This window comes from Accipiter gentilis, chromosome 31, assembly GCF_929443795.1.
Source record: "Accipiter gentilis chromosome 31, bAccGen1.1, whole genome shotgun sequence".
Classification (NCBI taxonomy): Eukaryota; Metazoa; Chordata; class Aves; order Accipitriformes; family Accipitridae; genus Astur; species Astur gentilis.
In genome coordinates this window covers 16,617,233-16,641,876 of record NC_064910.1, presented here as the reverse complement: position 1 = coordinate 16,641,876, position 24,644 = coordinate 16,617,233, and the positions used below count along the sequence as shown (strand labels likewise).

Here is a 24,644-nt window from a genome sequence, read left to right as displayed (position 1 = left end):
ATGAATGGTTAAATCTGGAAATACTTGTAGCATAGAAAATACACAAAAAATTCAAACTCATCTGTGCCAGGTTATGTAGGCAGTAGAAGGGCTGGAGCTAATAGTACACAGAATCATTCAGGTTGGAAAAGAACTTTAAGATCATCGAGTCCAACCGTACAATTGTATTCATATGCCCTGCAATTTGTTCTTTACTGAAACCCCTATGAACATGTGATGGCCGAAAGCAGAAAGCCTGGGGCATTCCAGCTGCCGCCGGTGGGTGACCCCAAGAGGGTGCAGGCCACTCACGGAGTGGGAGAACTCCACCGTGGGAAGCTCAGCCGCAGTCGGGCAGATTTAATACAGCACCGTGGCCCCACTGGCAAGGTTTTGCACTTCCTTCTGTATGGCCTGCAAAGCCATTTGAACAAATAGCATTGGGGACTTGGGATTTTATTTTGCTTCTCGTGATACTATTCCCATAGTATGACTTTGGGAAACAAAAAGTCAACCTGCCTTTTTTTTTTTCTTGCACATCACTGCTAATAAGATGATGTCTCAAAGTGAAATTAGCTCAGATCTTTAGTGCAAGGCCCCAATAAAACCTTTTTGCAGTGTTGTTGCCATAGATACAAACAGCTGTATCTGACCAAAACTACTTCAACCATTTGACTGTTGCACAGAGAGGGCAAGGTACACCTAACTGTCTTTCACCAGTATGGACTCCAGCTAATAGTCAAAATGCAGTAAACACTCACTTGTTACCATTGCAACAGCACCAGTTCTCAGTATTTGGCGAAGATACTCTTGTATGAAAGATATCCAAGCTATAAGCTATGCAGTTACTTTCCAGAATTTTCAGGCAAATTAGAAGGTAGTTTAGCCTTTAACATAATCAAATACCCTTTAAACATGAGGGGAGTAACAGTTTATTTCAGTAGGTTCAATGCTCAATTTGAATATTTCAAAAGATGGTGCACCATTAAGCACAGGACACAGAAACTCATTCTTCTATTGCTCCTCCCTCCCAAATCTTTACCTATTTGGAAATGCTTCAGTTGTTCTGCCAGTTCCAAGGGGTAAGTAATTTCAAGTTGTTGTTTAAACTGACTTGGAAGAAAGATGCACCCTGTCATCCAGTCACATCTGCACTGCACACAGTAAGTCACCGCATCTTGTTTTTAAAGTCTTGACCACATCCTTTTACCTCCATTTCAGCTTGGTGGGCCTAATTTAAGTAGTGGTTTACTAATTAGATGAAAAAGCACAAAAATGCCTGCAAAACCAATCAGGAATCAAGTCCCAGTGGGTATTTTGTCTTCAACGGGCTAATTTCCTTAGTTGCCAGATCAAAGGTATTGCAGACAGCACAGACACAAACAGCAGAATTCAAACTTGAGGATTATAGACAATCAAATGCCGTTGATGAGCAAACCAAGCCTAGTAATTACAGCTTTTATAAAATGCATAGGAAGCAAGAGGCTCATAAGAATTCTACTGATAGCCCAGTTCCTTTTTGCTCCCAGGTCTGTTTACTTAACGTTTTCTGTACCAATCAGGTATAATACAAATGAGGCTGGGGGGAGCATAACATCAACTGGTTTTATTCCAATACTGGACTGAAAAGCCTATTAATTATGTGAGATTACACACCATCCACAAGGAAATCACTGTTGTTTTCAACTGTTGAACTGAAATTACTAAGGAAATAAAGTCTCTGTGCTTTTAAAGCAATGACCAAATAACTTTTTATATATTGCCTATGATCCAGAAGGAAAGGAGGTAATTTCTAAGGGCAGAATGTTTATTTTTATGTGCTATATCAGTTCAAAACTCTACATGCTAATGGAAAGCTATTCTGTGTTGTTCAAAACAAAAACTAAGAGTGTCTAAATTAATAGACCTATTCAGATGACAAGATACAGCATACAATAAATTGTCATTTGTTTTCATTTTTTTATGCCCAATCTTTAGGCTAAGATAATACAAAATACAACAGTAGGAAAATGTGATCACAGATGCATGAATTTATCTGTTTTATCAATTCAGTTCTAGTTTAAAGCAGTTTAAATGAGCTTTGATAATGAAAGGCGACAGAACCAGATCAAATGGTGCAAGTGATTTGATTAGCTCCATGCTAACCATCACGGGTAGATTTAATTTAGAACAGAGCGATCACGTCTGTACTGTGGTAAACAGCTCAGCATCTGCCTTCCAAGGTAACACCTTCATAGGAGAGAGACTGAGATCTGCTGTCTTTGCAAAGTTTTTTGCTAAATCCCCCATTTCAAGCTTCTGGTATCTTCTCAAGACAAGCAACTACAATAAAGAGAACGATGCAAGTTTCTAGAACACCAAGAAACCACTTGATGAGTAAAATCTGCTGTGTAAACTCTCTCTAAATCTACTGAAAAGCATAATGAAAATTATGTAAACAAGCCCTAGGCTGAGTTTAGCGGTCAACTAGAGCAACTGGGACAAAGCCACAGCAAAAAACATATACCTAAAAGATTTCATCAACACATCAACTCCAGCAGTACTGAACATGCCATAGTACCAGAAATCTTATTTCCTCCATCCCTGTAAAAACAAGGCCACTCCTATTTTGCACTCTCTTTCAAAGGGACACACAATTCTTCCACCGCATAGCAACAACAGTTTAAATCAATACAAATGCAATCTCATTCATCTCCAATAAATTTCTGTCAAAATTTTAGGAACACAAAACATAACGTAACGATGCAGGCCATTACCTAGCAATGAGTTCTTAATGTTCACTCTCCTGTGAAATCCTAAACCAAAACCGACTTAAAAGTCAAGAGAAGAACATATGCAAAGAGGCTAGACTTCAAAAAACCTCCAGCAAAATTAAGATACTCTTTACTCACAGCGCTGTATGCAAGGTGAGAGCTGACATTGATTACAGGACACGTGACCACAGTAAGAAGAGAGCTCTGAGACACATGGCACCGTGAAAGCTTTGGGAAACAACTGAAATAAGCCCGCGAAGGAAATGGAAATTCCATATAAGGAGATTTTGTAAATTCTCAAAACACTGACATTGATGGAAAGGTTAATGTAAAGAAAAAGTTGGTTAGTTTGTAGGGAAAAAAGAGGGGGGGAAAAAAAAAAAAAGGAAAACAGCTGGCAAATTTGTATTTCTACCTACCACAAAACTGGTAATAGGCAATAACAACAGGCTTAATCTACCTCAGATAGACACCAATTTTCCCCTCCTTTTTGGATTTTGGCCACACTAGTTCATCAAGCATCTATGGAGTGGGGGCACTCAGAGGATCCCTAGGCTTCAGCCTCCCAGCTGGGGTTGTCAGCCCATTCTTTCCTCCCCTTCCACTCAACCTCCCTGACCCAACTGCTTCTACTGTTCCCCTTTCTCATCCCTCGGAGCATGGTCTTCAGACCAACGTCACCATGGACAGCTTTGCTTCCTTGACTTTTGCTGCTCTGGCCTTGGGTTATTTTATTTAAAACTGATAATGTATTTGTTACTTTTTTTTTACATGATCTTCGTATAATTTTGAATTAGGGCTTACCTAATTAAGAGCTTACCCTCAAGCAGATAACCTCGCAAAAATCTATCAGTATCTAGAGAGAAATCGAATGCATACATAAAAAGGGAAAACAGCTTCTCCGGCTTACTACTAAATAGAGATTTATCAACACAAATTGTTTAAAACAGAATCATTGCACTATGATTAATAGTTTGATGTAAAGCTAGAGTTGTTTGAAAGAATGAAATGAACAAAAATATTGGACTGACATTGTACAATCTGGAAAGGTTTGAAGCAATGTTTTGGGAAAACATGGCTGGAAAGACCTCCTGGCATATCAGATACCAACTTTAGCCTTAGTCATATTTTATCAGAGCTGAACTTTTGGCTCAAAAAAATTAAGAATTTGGAAAAAAAAAAAAAATCATGAAACTGGCAGTGTAAAATGAGGTTACTGTGCTAAAACCTAAAGTAATATATTTTTAAAACATGGGATTAATTTACATTTAAGGTCAAATCTTGAAGCAAATTCAAGTCAAATCTTGAAGCCTCAAATGAACAAAGATATCTGTATTCATGGAATGGAATCACATAAGTAATAAGGAGAGATGGTTTAATTTAAGGCCAAATTACAATGTTTACTCAAAAAGATGCACTACACCCTTCTTTTGTGCCAGTAAAAGGATTATTATTTTTCCTAGATGATGCTCAATTTTTAATATAGAGGAAAAGACTCATCTCAATGTCAGAACGTATTCATGTCAAATCTTTTTTGGAACAACGTTCACAACTTGAAAGCTCAAAGGACAAATAAGCATATTTTCTGCATTTCATTTCTCTACAGACATAAGAAGATATTCTAATATTAAGCAAGTATTTAACATTGAACTTATTAATATTAAGGCAAGATGATTAACATGCTTAAAGTCGAGTTTGAGTTATATGGGCCACATGATTCAATTCCTGTATAAAAGCCAGCAGCTACACTTGAATTACACCAAGAATTCTCCAAACTAATTTTGTTTTGCTATCAGTGTTGAACAGAAGAGGCAGAAACAGCAGCAGCATCCTTAAGCAAAAAATACCAAAAGCAGCATTTGACTGCTCAGGATGTATTTACATACTGTTTTGAAGCAAGCCCTTGCTATACCTTGATCTGGAACAGTATTTCTGACCTAGCAGTCCAGAAATTGCCATTAACTAGTATGGCAGGAATACTTCCTAAAACAGACTGCTGTTTTTCTAATCTTGTCAACTACACTTAATGGGACAGAGTCTGAACACGCATTTTTAGATGAACCAGCTAGAACGCAAGTTCGCTTTAATGCCTTTTGCAACTGCAAAAGGAAGAATTGGTTGGTAAAGGCTAAAGTACACTAAGCAGCTGTAAAATTAATTACAGTAAACAAATTGCAAGTGTCACATTTTTCACATATTACACATTTTTCATAATTGCCTATCTAGACAGAAGCTATGATATGTATGATATAATATTTATGTATATAATTAAAATATTACAGACAATTAATATATAGTATAAATAGTTCAGCATGAAAGTATTGTTTCATTTGCAAGCCAGTTCCAGTTCCGTGGGGGAATAAGGTATGCGATGTAGCCAATCTATTAAGGAGGCTCTCAAAGAGTAACCTAAAGGGAAGCTTTAACTGGTTTTTTTTTTCTAGTATCTACCATGAAGCTAACCTCAGGTTTTGCTTGGCACTTTATATTTCAACGAAGAGAGAAAATGCCTAGCCAGTGTCTTGGACTCAACTGGAATCAGTAAGAAAGGTGCCAGTGGACTCAGACCAGCTATTACCAGTAAGGATGAATATATATCACTACAGTACAAACTCTTCAAAAAACGGTATCGTTGCCTTTTTGTCTATGAAGAATTCTGAGTCAGACTGGCATCCTTCCTGTGTTGTGGAGAATCAAAAATAGCTTATATTTTTTTAAATTAGTTTTTTTAATGTTGAATGCAATAATTCTTTAAATATACAAACTAAAAAAAAAAAAGAAAAAAAAGTTTTTTTTCTGTTTTCTATCAAAGACTGTAAAAACGATTAAGATGAATCATTATATCATTTTGCATTTCCTTGATCATACAATCACGCTACAGCAGGCGGCACCCATGATTGATTATTCTGTTTATTAGGACTGGAAGCAGGCTAGATAAAAGGGAAATTAATTTGTGCATGTATCAGTTGAACTAAGCTTATTTAAATTGATTTAAGTTGACGATAAACACAATTCATGTGACAAAGACTTGGGATGCTTACTAATTTATGTTGTAGCTCAGAGAGTAACCAATAAAAAAAGTTAACCATCTCAGATAAAACAAAAATTACAAACCCACTTTGTTCCGCATATATTTTCTGAGTAGGTAACAGCCATATTAACCCAATCTCCTGAAACATTTACTAGAAGATACAGCACTATACAACCCTAGGAAGCCATCTCACGTGTGAAGGTCTGAACACAGTATGGATTATTCAAAAGGAATGGGCTTTGCTCAAGTCAATACAAATACTATTTTGAGACATACTGCACAAATGGTTGCAATGATGTAAAACCAGGTGCGCTGCAGCCGTTTGCCTCTGCTCCATACCTGGAGTTTACTGTCCCTCACATCTGAACCACAGCAAAAGACTGTCTCATCTCTCCTTGCATTCTTTAAAGTTTGAACATCCCGGTACGTTTTATCAGACTTCAAGAGCTGGCTGGAAACGGACTTTGTGCTGAAACAGTCAGGGACACTCAAGTGTGCGCTCTTTCGGTTCAGGTGCGGGCTCTGTAATAGCTTCAATCACCACAGCTTCTTCTGTGGTGATCATTCACTCTCCAACTATACCATTACCACAACCTTACTAAGTCAGTATAACAACATTTATGAAAGAAAAGCTTGGGCCAAGGTACTCCATTACAAAGCCAACTGTACACCTGTGACCTTGGTGTATAAGTAAAAATGTAGTATCAGTGGTAACATGCTTGTAATCCCATTTTGATTAATTATATGTGAAATCTCACCAGTTCACACTGAAAAACTAGACTTAACTCTCACTACTATAGATAAGTAAACTTTTGAGGAAAAAATAATAATTTTATTTCTTTTCACTTACAGCATTGAGAGTGAAGATTAGACAGTAAAATATCACGTGAAAATACTCACAGGCTGCCTGAAAACAAAAATTCTTGTGAAATTAACTGATGTTTTTGGGCCCAAATCTTTAGCATGTAGTATCTATGTAACAGTATGCTTATGCATGAATTATATTCATGTTCCGTTAAATCAAAGCAGTTCAGGTATGAACAGCTCATACAAAAACATAAATAGCGATACAGATTCTATGCATCTCCAAGGCTTAATTTAGAGAGAAACAATTTATTGAAAGAACAATTATATTACATGTTCTGTTTCTGTGTGGGATGACTGCCTGAGACATTCAGATATTTAGGAGTATGTTTAACTAGACTGCCTGTAGTAATTCCATTTCTACAGCATAATGTGATGAAAGAATTCAGTTTAAAACAAAAGCATCAATTGAACCAACCTTTAAAAAGCAGAAAATCCTATTCTTCTTCAGAGGAACACTGTCCTAATTCTGTTTGGGAAGCAGCATATTTATTGCACATAGTCCCTCGTTATAGGTAGTTTGCAGAAGACGCTATGTCTCTGGAATGTCCTACACACACAGTGTTTGCGTGGTACATGTATGAGGACATACCTGAGTTTTCCAAGAGTGCTGCAGCCTAAGCTGAATTCACTGACCCGGGCAAATTTCTGCCGTTCTACCCAGGTTAAGGAGATTTCAGGTGGATGAAGAACTGTTTGCCTGCATGAAGTTTGTGCTGAACAAACTCACAGAAGCAGTTTTGTGCAATGCAGAGCTCTACTCTTACCCACCCTGTGGCAGGGTGGTATGCTCATGGAGGTATGCACTTTCACTTAATCTGGCACTCCAGGTAAGCTAATTATACATTTAACAATTACAACAAAAATTGTCTTTCTCCAGTCTGCATATCTATTACTAGCACATTCAAGTGACTGGCATGGTGAATGTGGTATCGTAATGTGCTGTACAATCAAAGGAGAGGGAGTACAGGATTGTCACAGCCCAGTCCTAAAAGGTCAGACTTAAATAATAAATAATCACCAGCTTAGTTTAAAAACCAAGAGATAATGCATTTTACCATCTTATTTTGGAATGCTAGCAACCTCAAGCCTCTCCTCACTATCATTGAAAACATTCCTTGGAACCATAGGTATGTTAAAGAAAAAACTTTAAAAAAAAAAATATCTAAAAAAAGAGCAATAATCTTATTCCATTAGCAGTAGTTTAAAACACTACCATGTAAAAGGAAGGCTTGAAGCAAGTATCTTAGAAGTTGGCTGTGACTGGAACAGTAGTTTCCTCATCTCTCCAGCACAATGTAAAGGCATAAAAATTGTTACCCAACAGACAAGTTTATGTTCTAGCTAGATACACTTTCTTCTGACTTGGCTGAAAGGTCAAAAAATACTGATAAAGTAAGTAGTATTTCATGAATAAAACCAAAGTTCAGTTAACTATGATTCACCAAGTAGCAAGAGAAGTATCAGTGAATATATAAATAAAACTCTGCTTTAGCCTTGAAACAGCTGCAAATTTAAAGAACGTTTATTTTTATGTTATTTTAAAATATGCCTATTTTAAAATATATTATGACAACAGTTCACTATTTTTCAGTGAACAGACACAATGCCATGTGACTAAGAATAACTACACACTATGAATAATGAATGCTGAGTAGTCAAAGGGAATAGTTCATGTGTAGGCTCACATGTGCCATATTATTTGTTGACAATACTTGAAAAACAATTTTAGAAATCAAAATCAATACAGAGTTTATTAACTGAACCCAAGAATTATAAAGGTTATTGTTTAAAAGTAGTTTGATTTTTCTAGTTCATAAATAAAACTGACCAACAAAATGATTTGGTGGGATCTAGTGCTGACAGCATCTGTTGTTACCATACAGAAAGCTCCTCTCTCTGCCTGTGCAATACCATTCATAAAGTTCTAAATAATTTTTTTTTAAAAAAACAACATTAAAAATCAGTAATCATAAACAAATTATATAAGTTGTTAAGGAACAAGCATGCACAGGTGTATTGTACTACTTTTCAAACTCATGCACTTGCAAGTCAACTCTTTGATGATATTTTCTTTTACTTTCCTTGTACAAAATGCAGTGTTGTTCTTATGCAAAAAGAAGACGCACATTTCATCAAAACCAACCACCTTAACGTTGACCTACTGTCATGGTTTAAACCCAGCTAGTAACAAAGCACCACGAAGCCGCTCACTCACTCACTCCTTCCCAGCCCCCATGGGATGAGGAGGAGAAAATATAAATAAAGGCTCATGGGTCGAGATAAGAACTGGAAGGGATCACTCCCCACTAACGGGCATGGGCAAACGACAGGCTCAACTTGGGGAAGAAACAACATCAATTTCATTTACTACCAATAAAATCAAAACAAAGGATAATGGGAAGTAAAACTGAATCTTAGAACACCTTCCCCCCATCCCTCCCTCCTTCCTGGATCGACTCCACTACCAGTTCTCTCTCCCTCCTCCCCCCTCCAATGTGGGTCCTTTCCACACGCTGAAGTTCCTTACAAAATTCCCTGGTGTGGGTCCTTTCCCCGGGCTGCAGTCCTTCAGTCCCAGCCTGTTCCGGCGCGGGCTTCCCCACGGAGCGGCGGCCATCTTGGGGGGCCTCCGCTCCCCTCCATGGCTGGGGGGGACGGCCTGCCGCCTCACCGCGGGCTGCGGGGGCATCCCCTCCTGCCTTCCTCCCTGACCTCGGTACCCACAGAGGGGTTCCTCTCCCGTTCCAATCCCCCACTCCCTGCAGGTTTCCCCTCTGAAATCTGCTCTCCCACCGGTGTTTCCACTGTCCCTGAGGGGCTCGGCCTGGGCCAGAGGCGGGTCCGGCTTGGAGCCGGGGCAGCTTCCAGCAGATCCTCACAGGAGCCGGCCCTGCGGACCCTCACCCCATACCAAAACCCCGCCACACAAACCCAAACCATCACCCAGATGTGATGAAACATTCTTCTCAATCACACCAAATGAATGCTTCTGAAATGTTTCTGAAAAAACACTGTTCTGGAAATATTTTTCAAAAAGAATACTGAACATTTTCTTACATTAATCTGTGCCTGTGCACTTCTACCAAAAATAGTCACGACTTGCACTATCACATTTCATTTGTGACATTCTCAAACCGCACCCATTCCAAGCTCCCTGAACAACAGAAACTTGTTCAGCATATCAGCTGGTATCTTTAAAATACCTTCCACTTACATCCTATCCATCTCATTCTTAAATTCAAAGTAACCAATTCATACATCAAACTAGTAAAGGGTGATCTGGTTTTTCCTAGGTATCATGTGCATACTCCTACTGTTTCTAACTGAACTCTCTCAACTCTTCATGTTTCCACATCTAATTTTGCCTCATCTCTCTGTTTCATCTTGGTTTTTACACTCTAAGGTTTTCTAGTCAAGATACTACAATTCCCTACGCGTTCATACAACGTATCACACATGATCTTGATATGGTTAGCCTCTTGTCACCGTCACCCCCATCATATGAACAATAAACAATGATAAGAGTAAGAATTCCTGGGACAAAATTAACATGACTGTATGTTGTCAAAACATATTTTTCTTAGTCTTGATAGTGATTTTGGCCAGGATTTTCAAAAGCCAGTACTAACTTGGGGCAATAATTTAGGTGCCTACCTAGTAGAAAGTACTAAAGTGGTCTGACACTCATCATGTAAAAATTGTTGCCCTAGCTCAGGCAACTAAACTAGTAAAACAGAGGACCGAAGCAATTTTGGTGGTCCATTGCCAGGCACGAGAGAAGATCCACTAAAAACGATTACTAACTTTGTAAGATCTTCATGTTTTTCTCTGCTTTTGGGTTTCCTCTGACTGGTCCAGATAAGTGATCGTTACAGAAGCACACGAGCAGATTTACACCACTGCTCCTAACAACTCTCCAGAATCCAACAACGAGTTTCTACATTTAATGCCAGGAAGTTACATGAAATTTTCCTAGAGCTTCTTTCTTTGAAACCTGACATTTTCTACCTGTATTGGCTCTGTCTTCACCCTAGACTGGTTAGAGACATTCTCTTGTGCAGAGGAAAAGTCCCAGTGTTACTATGAGATAGAAAAGTGCTAAAACATGTACCATCACTCCCCGTTACAAAATCTCTGGTTAGCATAAGGCCAGCTGTATGTTTCAGAAGGAAAATGTGAAAGAGATCCTGGAGATCTGCCTGATCTTCAGAGTGACAGAAAGTAAAAAGACTGATGATCAATTATTGCCTACATATCTGGTGAAAAGTTGAGAGGTTCTGGCCTTCCAAACAGCAACTTGCATCCGTGGCGAGAAGGAGCCCTATATTTAGGGAATAAGCTTCATCTCAACGACATGTGGTTACTCTCTTTGGATAACGACAACCTAGGGCAGGCAAAAAGCTTCTCAAGCTAACGGGGAGGTGTTAGAGAAACAGATTCAATACAAACTCAACCCTACATACGGATACCTGAGTGGAGAGAGGAATCAGAAGCCAAGGAAACAGGCAAGAGAGGCCATAAAGTCTTGTTTAGGAGGAGATGTTCTGTGGAGTTGCGATCACTTTAAATTGTTGGGGAGATCTCCACTGTTAAGACATTAAAATCAGTACTTCTAACTTTTCAGGAACAGAGAGCCAGAGAAAAAGAAATAGAAGACGGTACTCTACATTACTGGCACCATTATCTCTCAGAGTTACTGATAAGCCAGGGGTAAAAGCTCTTGAATTCATATAGACAAGATGCTAACAGATCCCAGGAGGATATACTGTTGGTAATACAAGATAAAGCAAACCAGCAAACTGTATCAGAGAACTGGATGATCAGCTCCTTAAGTATGTATTTGTAAAAAAAGCAAAGAACTACGAAGGATGTCCACCTGAGAGATTTAAGCCAGAAATGCCATGCAGTCAGCAGTAACACATCAGGTGCTCCCTAATTTTATTCCTACAATACCTTTTCAAATACCAGAAGATTAGTTACACTGTGGGCCTGTGCATTCAATTTGTAAAGTTTAGTTACTCACAAGCATGGAAGTTAATTGGCCCAGTAAACTAGAGGAAAATTCTGCATTTGCGAGAAAGTACAGAGAAGGACTCTCCCTACTCCACTGCTACCAGGGACCAAAGGCCACTATTAAATAGTCCAAAAAAGGCAACCTGTGACAAAAAATCATACTCTAATTCTGGCTTAAGGGTGTAATTAAATTGAAATGTACATTTACACATTAAAAAAAAAAAACAAAACACCTCAGCTAGAAATTACTTCAAATAGGAAATTTTGGACTAAAGAAAACAGACAAGAAAGCAGAGGGCCTCCAAGTTCTGATTCATGTTCTAAAAGAATACAAACATGCTATGCTAAAAAACCCAAACAACCAACATGTATTTTCTTCTCTGTAAGAGAAAAAAAAGCATTTTTACAGATAAGGAGGCCATTAGTAACCAAAATGAATGTTAAAAGACAACTTTAAATTAGCACACCCAGATAATTTGTGCCTTAGAGTCCTAAAAGTGTTTGCAAGAGTAGCATTTCAATGATCCTAATTTTCAATACATTTTGGAACACCAGAGAAATTCACTAACACTGCTAGCATTTTCTGCCAATATTTGAAGATGGTTAGCGGTACGATCTCAGTAATTATAGAGCTCTAAGCCATTATTAATCTCAGGCAAAATAACCAGCAAACTGATAAAGGATAAATTCACTGGGAAATGACACGAATAAAACTGGATGCCAGTCAACACCACTTTATAGAACCTTGGTGGTAAAACAGAAAGTTTGATTTAATCATCTGATAAAGTTACGAACTGTGGTCAACAGAACTTACTCCATAAATGAAACATGCAGGCTTTTGAACGGCAGTTAGCTTACAGCCACACAGTATTCAGAGTAAGAAATTATTATCACTATCATCAAATGTGATTAAGATATAGATATAAAACAGTAGCTCTTAACAGGAAATAATAATTGAAGAAGAGTGCTCTACATTACTCCAATAAAATCATCCAGTATTAACTCCACATTATCTAAGAGTATCATCAATGATACAAAAGTAAATATTGTTGACAGCAGTTATGGCACAAAAAATGTCAGATTGGTTAACAAAAGTGGCAGAGTGGTTATTCAGAGTAATACGGATTGCTTTGTAAGATGGGACGGTGTATTACAGCCAACTGGACTTAACGTAGCAAGAAACAAAGAAAGAATGCATGTAATAGCCAGAAAACGGTGCCTAGAAACCAAGGACTTAGAAAATAAATACCATCTTCATGGTACAGAAACAATTCAATACAAATACCAGTGAAACCTTACAACAAAAAGGAGTAATAAAACCCCCACAGATGTACATGCAAAAGACCAGAGATACTACTCTCATTCACAGCATTAGTGATAGTGGAATAGTGAATACAGCTGTATAGCTCCCGCATTGTTTTCCCAAGATGGCAAAGATCTTGGTTTTGCTTGATGTTTTCTCCATAATTCACCAAAAAAGGGGAAGATCTCTGTACCTCCTTAAGATGTTCACCAGAATGCCCCACATGCTGTTATTAGCACAGCAAGGGATTTAGAAAGTTGTGTGAAAAGAGCACAGCAGCAATTCAAACAGGCTGCAGAGCGCCAATGAATGTTACATGAACACAGAAACAGTCTCTTGTCTATTCCAGGAGGGTCAGAGAGCTCAGGCCTGATGTTAGTGACCGAGCAGTACTGACAGTGGTGTAGGTACAGGGGTAACACAGATCTCACCACTGATGGTTTTTGGGGTTATTTCCTACCATAGCAATTACTTAACACCAAAGCCACTTAAAAGAATTGCACAGTACTTCTTTGCTTTGCTACATGGTGGCTCTCCAAGCTGTAGCTTAAAAAACCAACCCTGAGTAAATGTAGTCTTCTTGTCAGATATCTCTATTTGAGAGTCCTGGACTGCCGTAGCCTTAAATGACAGCACTGGGAGAAGTACATCATCATGTATATACACAGGAACTAACTGCATGCGTGGCTTCAGCATGGAAAAACCTGAAAGGCAGTTGGATAGGAAACCGCATACCCGAGGTAAGCTCTTGTTTGGTGATTACTTTTGGCTTACCTGGTCGTGAGACCCTTGAGCTGCTGAATGCTGCTCCTCGCAGGCTGCTGTCAAGAGTCTGGGGGTTGGAGTTACCATGGAGATCACCGCATCTGACAGCTGAGAGGGCTGCAATGAGAGACAGAGGTACCCGTCAAGCCAGCTTCCATCACCTCATCAGAACACGAGCATTTGACTCCTTTTGCTTTGGGTGTTCGCCAAGGTACTAGCTCCCAATTAGGAGCTTTGGCAGAATCGTAAGAGGAAAAAACCCAACACTCACCACAGAAAGCGTTAGAGAGGCAAGGGCAAGCCCCAGCGACTTACAGCATTTGAGTGCTTTGCAAAGCTGTGCACTTTTTCAGGAACCTGGAAGAATCCTAATACACCCTGAGCTTGGCTCAACAATTTTCAGCCTCTTTGGTCAAGTATAACATCAGCAAGCAATTCATCCAGAACCGCCGCTGAGCGCAGGGCTGAAACGCCGGCGTGCTGCCTCAGAACAGCAGGGGACACACAGCAGTGCTCCCTGAGAAAGCTTCCAGTGGGAATTGATTGAGCGTCACTTCTGTGCAAAAAGAAGTAGGCCAAAGAAATTACCTTCCTGTATGTTTTTGGGGGAGAGTCTAAAGGAAAGCATTTATGAAAATCAAACATTAAAGATAGCCTGGCATTCTTCTGCAATAATAAACCTATTTGCAGACTTTTCCATGCCTGCCATCGAGCATGAAGAGTAAAGCCTTATTTTGTATTTCCTCTGCCATTCGACCGGCATGTATCTTGACTAGTTTCCTACTCCTGCATTTCAAGCCTTAAGTCTTATGCTTAGTTTTTAGTCTGTATAATCTAATAATTAAATGCTATAAAGTGAAATGAGATATTCATTGGAGACTTTTTAAATTAATTATACTCTTCCACACAAATGTCCAATAGCTTTTAAAACCATACATTAAGGATCATTTTATGATATAATCAATTTAATAAATAACATATTTAAACACATCATCGGAAGAAGCTTTCATAAATGCAGCTCTAATTCTCAGTCTGCAGTTCTACAACATGTTCTCATTTACATCACTGTGAGACAAGTACACCATCTTACCAAATACAACTACTCACCTGAGAAAGACTTATACCTATTCTAATCAGAGGTGAATGACTATACAAGGGACATGAAATGAGTATTTAAGCATCACAAAGTATTAACAATACATCAGCTAGGAGTCCGTAGTTTTTCTGAGTTTGTCTACTGAATATGTATGAACCTGGCTACCTATATAATTACCTATCTAAATCTCAGATGGCATTCTGAGATGACTGTTGTCATCCCTCCATCTTATCTTCGAATTGTCTCCCATCTCACCTCTTGGTGGAGCATGTTATGTTTATGCAAAATATAATATACTCAAGAAGTATAACTCTGTGTAAATATAAAATCTGAAAATCTAAGCAACAATTAGAGGATTTTTCTGTTACAACTTCTCCACATCTTATGGGAAGATTGTTAAGAATATTATTATATTAAAATTATCTCTATTCAGTACTCTGACATCATGCTATGCAACAGCAACTAACACCTACTGAGGCTGCTCTGATGACAAACACCAGGAAAATAACTGGCTCATTCGTGCTGAAGGCTTCTGCAAGATTCATGGAGTTTAAAGGACACTGTAGAATACCAGATACTCATATTGTAGCACTGTAGACGGAAGTATTGTTATTGAAGAAATTGTATTAATTCTCTGTCTTAATTACACTCATAAATTGGTTGGACCATGTTTTCATTTGCTCTGTTTATAAAGCTTATATACTGGATCACTGGTCGCTTTTATCAGTGACAGGATCACTTACAGGCCATTCACCTTCCCGCATTGCTACAGAGCAGGCAGAAGGTATCCATACGGGCAGCACTGGTAACACAGGCTGGAAGAGCTAATCAAATCCTACAGTAAGACTGGCTTTGGTTACCTTGCCAGACAATGTTTCGGTAAAAACGTTCATACTGGCTATCTGCTGAAAGTTTTTTGTGTGAAGACTAAAGCCAAGTAAAAAAATGATTTTCAAGAATGAAGCAGAGAGACAAATTAGAGATTAAAACATATGATTTCTTTATTATTATTTTATTAGCCATAACTGCCAGTGACACTTAAAAGTAACATAAATATCCCCTACAATTGAGTGCGACCATACATGTGGATGGTTGTAATGATTTGTCATGCTAGCAGATGCCCCTACCCATAAGGCTTTACTCAACAATAAGAGAGTTTTAAAATCTAGACTCATACAGAAGTAAGTGCTAATACAAGCTTTGAAATAAACAGTATGCAAAGACAGAAATGTTTTTTTAAACTTTCATTCGTAATATTAATATTACAACCTATCACTACTTACAATAAAATTAGTCTCCTCAATTTAGAAAGAAACTGAAAAATAAAACCACCACAGATGACAGAATACAGCTGCAAAAGTGATTACAGCACTGTAGAAAATACTTTAATATGAAATATTTGGAGAGTTCAACTTGTACGGTTTATAAAAAAAAAAAGACAGATGATCTGATTACAGCACCTAAGTATTTTCACAGGGAGAAAATACTAAGTACCAAGTGGCTTGTTAATCTAGCAAGGGTATACATAAAAAACATCAGTATCTGGAAGCTGACACCAAATTCAAATGAGAAACAAAGCCCATGCTTTTCATCACCCGTGACTAACCATCAGCGCACAGCGCAGCTATCAAAAGGAGAATGCAGAGATTCTCCATTTGTTATCAAGGTTTAGTGGGACGTTCCTAGAAGACAGATTTTTGTGAAAATGTCAGTTATCCTGTAGTCATAGACAAGTTACTGGGTTTCATACAGATAGGCAAGGTTTGCAATACAGAGAAAAGGAGATCAGGTGATGCAGTCATCTCTTCCTGGTCATAAATTAAGTATACTATGATCCGAAACAATTGCCTAGCTTTGTAACTAAAGCACTGGATGGTGATGAGTGCTGTGCACGCTAAGTTGCTGGTGCTAGCACATACTTAGTGACACATACGCGCATATACACACACATACAGTGAGAGAGTGGGTGTGCGTTCAGGCCATATGTGGAGTCAGAGAATTACAACCATCCTTCCAGAGACAGGAAGACTAAATTCTGCTGTGAATAATATTCTGGCATCTAATTTAGGAAGCCTATTATTTCCTCCTTGAGCTGAAAGGACTCTGTCACAGGAGAGCGGTAGCAAGAGCTCTCTTCACGAGGGTCATTCGGGGCATCGGGGAGATGACCGAAGGCAAGCAATACGAACGCCGCTCTCTGAATCCGTGCCTCCATTCCACGGGCGTAGAGCAATGAGTAACAGTGCTTTGTGTTAGTAACTACTTGCCAGTCCTGTCCCTGCGGGCAGTAAGCTTTCTGGGCAGAAGAAGCTTCCTACTGGGGTATTTCAGTGGGTCACACGAGCGGTTCCCCACCTCGGCTAAAATCCAGGTGCTGCTGTGGCCCTGCAGCACCACGCTTCCAGCTCTCTCCCTGCCAACACCAGCCTTACTCCGGGCACCCAAGTAACACGGGCTTCTCACAAAAGCGGGAATGGGACAAGAAAAGGAAGCAAGATCAAGAATGGCCTAAAAGTCACACTGAACTGCTGTCATAGTTAGCAACCTTAAAAATTTCGTCCCTTAAGCAAAGATAAGGAAGGCTATTGGAAGTGTCAGTTTAGCTAGCATTAGAGCTGTTGCTACGCCCTGGGCTGCTAAGCTGCCAAGAATGTAACCATGTTTCAATATCAACCAAAAATAATAGTTAAAAAATTTCATTAATTTTCACCAATTGTAAATCTGGTGCACTGGGTTTGACTTTGGATGCTGCACTACTTTTGGAAACACAAAAGTCAGCTAAGCAATGTAAATACGTCCATCGATCTCCTTATCTCTCAGCTACTCCATCGGACACAACCTCCGTGAAGCAAAACCATGGAAAACCCTGACACCAACTCACACGAAAGCAGTCAACACAAAAAGCCCTGCTAGTATCAGAAGTGCAAATTTATCTGCAGAATACTAATGTTGCCTTTCATCCCTGTCCCTACAGCACCAGTTGGAGAGCAGCTGGCTGCTGGGACGCGGCAGAGTACCCGCTCGGTGTCAGTGCCAAGCCGCGCAGCACCATTTACGTTGGAGAGTCAATAAAATGATATTCGCTTAAAGGAGGCCTGAATTTGGCGCTGCCCTTAGTAGGCCATAAATGAAATACTGCATTTGTCCACTGCTTCACACGTAGATTTCCTTTTGCAGGCACCTGCATGACTTTAGGAAGCTGAAATTGGGGGCCAGATTTATAGGAGGCAGAGGCACTTGAAATCATCAGCTGTGCAGGTGACTAGGGGTAAGAGCACCTAAATAGTATAGTAGATTTACTCTTGATTTAAACTCAGAGTAATTAGTCACATCATTTAGGAAGATGTTGTTGTAAATCCTACTAAATTCCTCTAAATAGATTTAGATGCTTTAATATTTTTCCAATCTGATTCATGTTTAAATACTATTTCTGCATAGTTCCAACTAAACCGTTTTATATCTTTTTACTAATATAGATGAAGAGAAACCAAACCAGTATTCTATCACATTTCTCTTAACACTGCTCCATAATAAAAAAACATTAATTGAGTGACTAATTTATTATCCCCCTCCATTCTGGCTTTTAAAGGCACAGGAGAGTTTAAATGATAAATAAGCCATCTTCAACAGACACTGAACTACAAAAGCATTTTTGAAAGATTTCACAGGGAAGGAAATGCAGGATACCTAGTGCACATGAGTATTTTGCTTTCTTTCAAATTGATAAACAGCTTTAATATTTTCAAACAACCCCTGGGGGATTACACTCATAGTAAACCAGGACTATATGGAAGATTCCAACAGGACATCAATAATTATGCCACCCTTCTGCAAAAAATAACCTCAAATGTTTTTTCTAAAGCAATTCCTAAAAAGCGTATGAATCAGTGAAGAGAACATTCCAACATTCACAAAACTTCTGCTGATGTGCTGGGTTTTTAGTTTCTTTATGGATTAACATTGTATATAAATATAATGACAGCGGTATAACCACAGCTGTGGCTACCCCTGGGGCATGACCAGCAATTACTCTGTACAAGGATCATGGATAACACTGCTGTCATGTGGATCCAAAACCAGGACCACCATTTTCAACACAACGCAACGTGCTGTGTTTCTCTATCATGTTTCCACGGCATACGTATGCACTGGAACTGCAATCTCTGTTCAGAAAAACCCACACAATGCCTGCATATTACTGTTATTTGCCCTAAGGTCTTACAGAATAAATAAATAAATACTATTTAAAGGCTAGCTATGATAAAAAATTTCCTCTCTAGACACTTATGTATCTATCTTTCTCCCATAGCCGCTGCCTCTCAAGGATGTTAGAAGAGGGGTTTTTTTTTATTTTAAATCTACCATAGCTGAATGCTCAGATTTGACAAAGGAAACAAAGTCATGAGTCAGTCAGAAATCAGAGAGTCATCTTTGAAATAAATATTCATTATAGTACTAGTGCAAAAAGTTTTCCCATGGTAAAATCTGAGCCAAAGCAACAAAAAACCCTCAGAAATAACCCCTGCCTTCCCAGAAAAACTTAAAATACTTAGACTTGAGAGCCTCTCCCCAGAATACAGCAGTCTTTCAGGTGCAGCTCACAGACCCTGGGCTGTCACTTTGAAGCAAGTGTCTCAAGGGAACACAAAACTGCAAGTACAAATTTTTCATATTTCATCTTAACTAACTGTCTCAAAGCTAGCGGACATCATGAAATTAAGAAGTTCAGAAGCACAGTCTCGTTAATTTGGCTATATTCTGCCACCCCTTTTATGCAGACTCCTTCAGAGATAAATTAACTCTTAGCTTCCTGAACAGTAACTCAATACAACCAACTGTAGAGCCAGACTGGAAGCCACAGTTACAGCATTGACTCTCAAAATCATTTACCACAGCCAACGCTTTGCCTGCACAGACGTTTCAACAGCTTTAGCTTTTTTCTGCTTCAGCTGTGTATTTCAGCGTAGTAGATATTCTCTCTGTCATGCGTAATAGTTTCAGAAACAGGAGATATATGAACTATCTACCATTATTTGACAGGCCAGTACTTTCAGCACTAATAATGAATTTATGGATAGCTCAGCTGTCAGTAACCAAGGCAGGTACCAATACTGAAAATGCTTAGTACTGTAAGAGGATTTTTTACACTACACAGATTCATGGGTGCAGTGGCCTTCAACACAGCAATTCTGATTTTTTTTTTTTTTTATCAGAAAGATATACACATATAAAATAGCACAACATTTATTTTATCAACCCTCAGGCAAACCAAATGCTGTTTTTCTCATTAACAAGTCCGGATTTAAAAAAATATACTTCTCTCTTGACAGTAACTCATGAGATTTCTGCTGAACTTTACAAAACATGAAACAAAAAGGACAGCGTGTCTAGGACTGTTGTGATGGAAACATAAAGAAAAGCACTTAATTATCAAATCTGTGATACCGCAGGTAGGTGGGAAAGAATTATCCCCTTCAGAAGCACTGAACTGTAATCCTCTCGTTTGTCTATAGAGCTCTACCTCAGGCAAAAGCATAGAAGAAGAAACAGAAAAGAAGAAATGTAGTCTCCTCTGCATTGCCCTAACAGTCACCATTAACTGATTTAAAAATAAGTGCAAGTTAAAAAGAAAGCCACACAATTTAGTTCAATTCATGTAACTTTTGCCCCAAGTAGATCTTGTCATTCTAACCTAAGAAATGAACTTTTAAGTCTTTGGCCCCCAGTTTTGCAAATACTGCATTGCTTTCAGCCTGCACACCTTGGAGGTACCCAACTGCAGAGCAAGTACGTGAAAGGATTTGTTGTTTCTCACATTTGGACGATGCAAAGTGTGCAGAGTTTTCTCAAGGTGCATCAGTTATGTGAATTGCAGCACGTGGCAAACGCAGAGCTAGCATAATTTTCTTAAACAAGGTTTAATATGTGCAGCCAGTATCATCAGCTTTGTTTTGGATTAGCTGTAGTTTCCAAGACATTTTGAAGGTGGGATACAATGGGCACTGCGGTAATATAATCTTGATGTTGCGGAGGCATAAATAACCGTTGCAAGGTCAGGCTTTAGGAGAAATGACTACGATCAACTTACTAGGAACAGAGATGGCAGGCACTCTGGACATGCCACAAGGGATTTGGGGAGCGGCTCGTCCCCAAAGGACCTTTTGTAACTTCATCTTGGGTGGAACTTCAGCTACACAACCAGATGCGTCTATATGGTAATTAATGTATTTAAATCGCATTTTCCCCTTGCATTACAGCAATTGTATGAAACACTCTAGGCTAGAAGCTGCTGAATCAGGAAATGGATCAGAAGCTAACTAAAATGCCTTTCTAGTTATTGATTCCTGCTCTCTGTTTCATGTCAGCTTCCTAGAATCCATCCAACACAAGCACGAAAGGGTAATGAGTTTCTGAACACACACTCTAATAGTGCACACTGCATCAAAGCTTTCAGTAATTGCCTGGATGCTGCTTCCCAGCAGTACTAAACAACTTAAATATAATTAGCTGGAAGCCCTATGGGCTGCATTTCCCCACTGGAACACCTCTTACACTAATCCATTTATCAGGCTGACAGATGACTGAATCACTGGTACTATGGACCCATTCTACTAATAATATTTCTCAAGCCAACATTTTGGTTCGTTCCTTATCTGGTACATTTTTGTAAAGAAAAAAACCCTGCATTATTTAGAGTGGGGAGAGAACCAGACATATAACACATTCATCTCTTCCCAGTACTGAACAATGTTATTTGTTTGATTAGCCCACTAAGTATAAAATGCTGGAGCTATCAGGCAGAAAATGGAAATAAAATGTATGCATTATGGAACTGTACGATGCCAAAAATAACAGGGAAACACACAAACACTGAAAGGACTTTTGGAAGTCTTCCAGCCATTCAAAAGTTTTCCGAAGTTTGGATAAGAGGATCGTTTGCGGGGTATCCTTCCTGAAGATGGCCTGACTATAGCTGTCAAGCAAAAATTTCTCCATACTATTTACTTCTTGTACATCCTTCTGAACAATAGGTGACAAAAGATATTTTAAAGCTGTTTGAATTACATGCAAATAGACATGAATTGAACATCATGCTGCCACAGAACTATGCAAATTGCAAGCTGCTAGAGAATTCTCACGAAAGTAAAAAAAAAAAATTAATTTCTTAGGCAGAGTTTTCTGATGTTGTAACGAAAACTATTTTATTGTTGTATCCCTGTGGCTTTTATTCCCAGACAGGTTCCAATAAACGGACCCCTGCAGGGTCTGAAATTTTGGGGACTGCAGGCAATGTTTTCCAAAACGTGCCACGCTGTTGAAATGAAGTCATTGTAAAAATGCTAAATTCTCATCAAATTATTTTAAACAATGAAAAAAATTAATCTAGGATGTTATACTTCTGTGCTTCATTTCTAACAACTTGTGGGACAGGAAATAAAAAGGGACAAAGCTGGTAATGGCCACTGAGAGATCTAGAAAAAGAGCGGTTTTAAAAGGTGCTCTTCTAGACCCATTATACTGCAGTCAAAAATCTATATTCTGGCTTCAAATCACCAGAACCCAGCTAGAATGGTAGCATATTTCATCCGGTTATTTCCCCTGGATGTTGTCATCACGGACACAGAAAATCTTGATATCACAAAGCAATAAAACAAGAACAAATGACTCCTTGTACTACTTCTACACGAGCCTAACCAATATGCTTGTTGTAAAGCTGACAGTCAACATTCATGAATTCTCTTAAAAACAGTACTGCAAGTTAAAGTTAACCCATAGCCTCATCCTTTTACCTGGAAAGACGGCCCTTAGTATGAATTCAGTTCCAAAGAGTGACTACAAAAGCTGTACTTAAATATTAAACTATGAAAGAGATGATTAAAATATATTCAGCAATCAGAAACTCATTTAGCTTATGAATCAAGCAGCAGCAAGACGAGGTACAGCCAGTACTACCCTGGATCAAGACCAACCATCCATCTCAGACCAGGGCCAAGGAATAGCAACTACTCGGACATTACCAGACTTGATTTTTGAAAAAGCAGTCACAGGTTTTTACTCTGCCTGGTAAAGTACCTAGAGGGTATTAAATACTGAGCTGTTTGAGATTTTTTCACTTGAACCCAGGAGCAGAAACCTCAGTTTCATCCCAGAGACACTGACACTTTCACATCAGCCAGCCAACTTCTCTGTCATTCAAAGCCATCCTCTTCCTTCCCAGCTTCATCTTCTCTGTTCAGTGTATTTTCTACTTCTACAAAAGAGCAGACAGTATCCTGAGTGAGGGCTGCCCTGAACCATACGAATCTCAACACTTGTCAGTCATACTTTCACATGAAATGCCAAGTTTCACACTCCTGTTTCCACAGACTGCTTTGAAAGGCCGTGGTACTGAGCAGAACAAACATCAGGTCTAATCAAAAGAACATTTTGAAGTAAAAAATATTGAAAAATCTTCTCCTGCTTTTAGCCATTTTTAATAAAACAGATCATGGTCATGAATTTCCTAAGTAAGAAACCACCTTTGCCAGGCAGGGAATGTAACATTACCTTCATTTGTATGCTTTATGAAAAAGCTTGCTTTATTGTCATGTCAGTGAAACTGAATTTCCTGGGTATTATTTCTCATTTGAGACTATTCTTTAACTCTTGAGGTAAATAACAACTCTTTAAAGCACTTCCAAAATTATTACATAAACAGAGTCCTCCCTTTATTTTAAGCCAGAGGCAAATATATGGCACCTTTGTAGATAAATAGTTGCACTTGCGTTTTTTTTTTAATAGAAGCAGAAGAAAAGAGTTTGAGGAGAAGAGAGCAATCATCTATGAATAAAACTTACAGCTGGAGACATACTCCACTAACTACCATACTTTGTACGGTAGGTAGTGTATACTTGGAAGGACATGGCATGCTAAGCAGTCAGATACTGCAAAAATGCAGACGGTTTTATGAGTGTAAATAAATGGCTGTTATAAAAAGCATGCCAGAAGTGACCTAATACAGTGATCTGCAAACAGAACAGTTATTTGTAATATCTATTTGAAAATTAGATTTTTATATTCAGTAACTACTATCTTCAGCATTAGAAAGATACTGGATTTTCTTCCAAGACCACTTCTGCGCAGTCTCCATCTTTGGACTCCTGACTGGACCAAGCCCAGAAGAGTGGGCTCCAACCCCAGAGCTGGCCCTGCTGGGAGGCAGGTGTTGAGCTAGAGACCTCCTGAAGTCCCTTCCCACCTGAATTATCTTATGATACTAAAATACTAATCTCTCCCTATTAAAATTACATATGCTTGTCACGCTATTTACATAGAAAATAAGGAGCTTAATAAGAAGAGTAAGGGCACAAACTTGTATACTGAATCCAGACATATCCAAAGTCTTAAAGGTATCAAACACGAGAAACTCTTTCTGATCGTACAAAGTTTATGCTGGTTAAGCAACTATAACAAAGCTGAAGACTGATGACTAAAGAGACAGAATGTTTTTGTTATACTGCAGATTACCTTCCAACATTACCTTTTCCTTTTACCTAAATTACTTGTAGAGCTATAGGAGTAAAAACTATTTATATTAAATTAAATTACAGTTTAACTATGTGAATTGTAATCTTCCCTTGATGAAAACACATGACATACAGTAATAGGTTATACTGTCTAGATATGAAAAATGCAGCTAAGAATACTGGCTAGATAAATACACTAAATGAAAAAAAGAGAAGGAACGTGCGTTTATCTGCAGTAAACAGGGCTGTGAAAAACCTGAGCATTTCAAAACATGCAGACAAAAAAAATCCTGCAACAAATGTTACACAGACTGTGGTAAAGAGCACTGCT

General features: G+C 38.7%; 1 protein-coding gene across 4 annotated transcripts in view; it reads right to left on the bottom strand.

Moving 5' to 3' along the window:
• TBL1X (transducin beta like 1 X-linked) overlaps positions 1 to 24,644 on the bottom strand; it is a 204,579-nt gene that overhangs the window by 81,636 nt on the left and 98,299 nt on the right. For all 4 annotated transcript variants that reach the window (XM_049834655.1, XM_049834658.1, XM_049834656.1 and 1 more), the window contains one exon: positions 13,721 to 13,828. The gene's annotated coding sequence lies outside the window, so the exon portion shown is untranslated. The remainder of the gene's footprint in view (positions 1 to 13,720; positions 13,829 to 24,644) is intronic.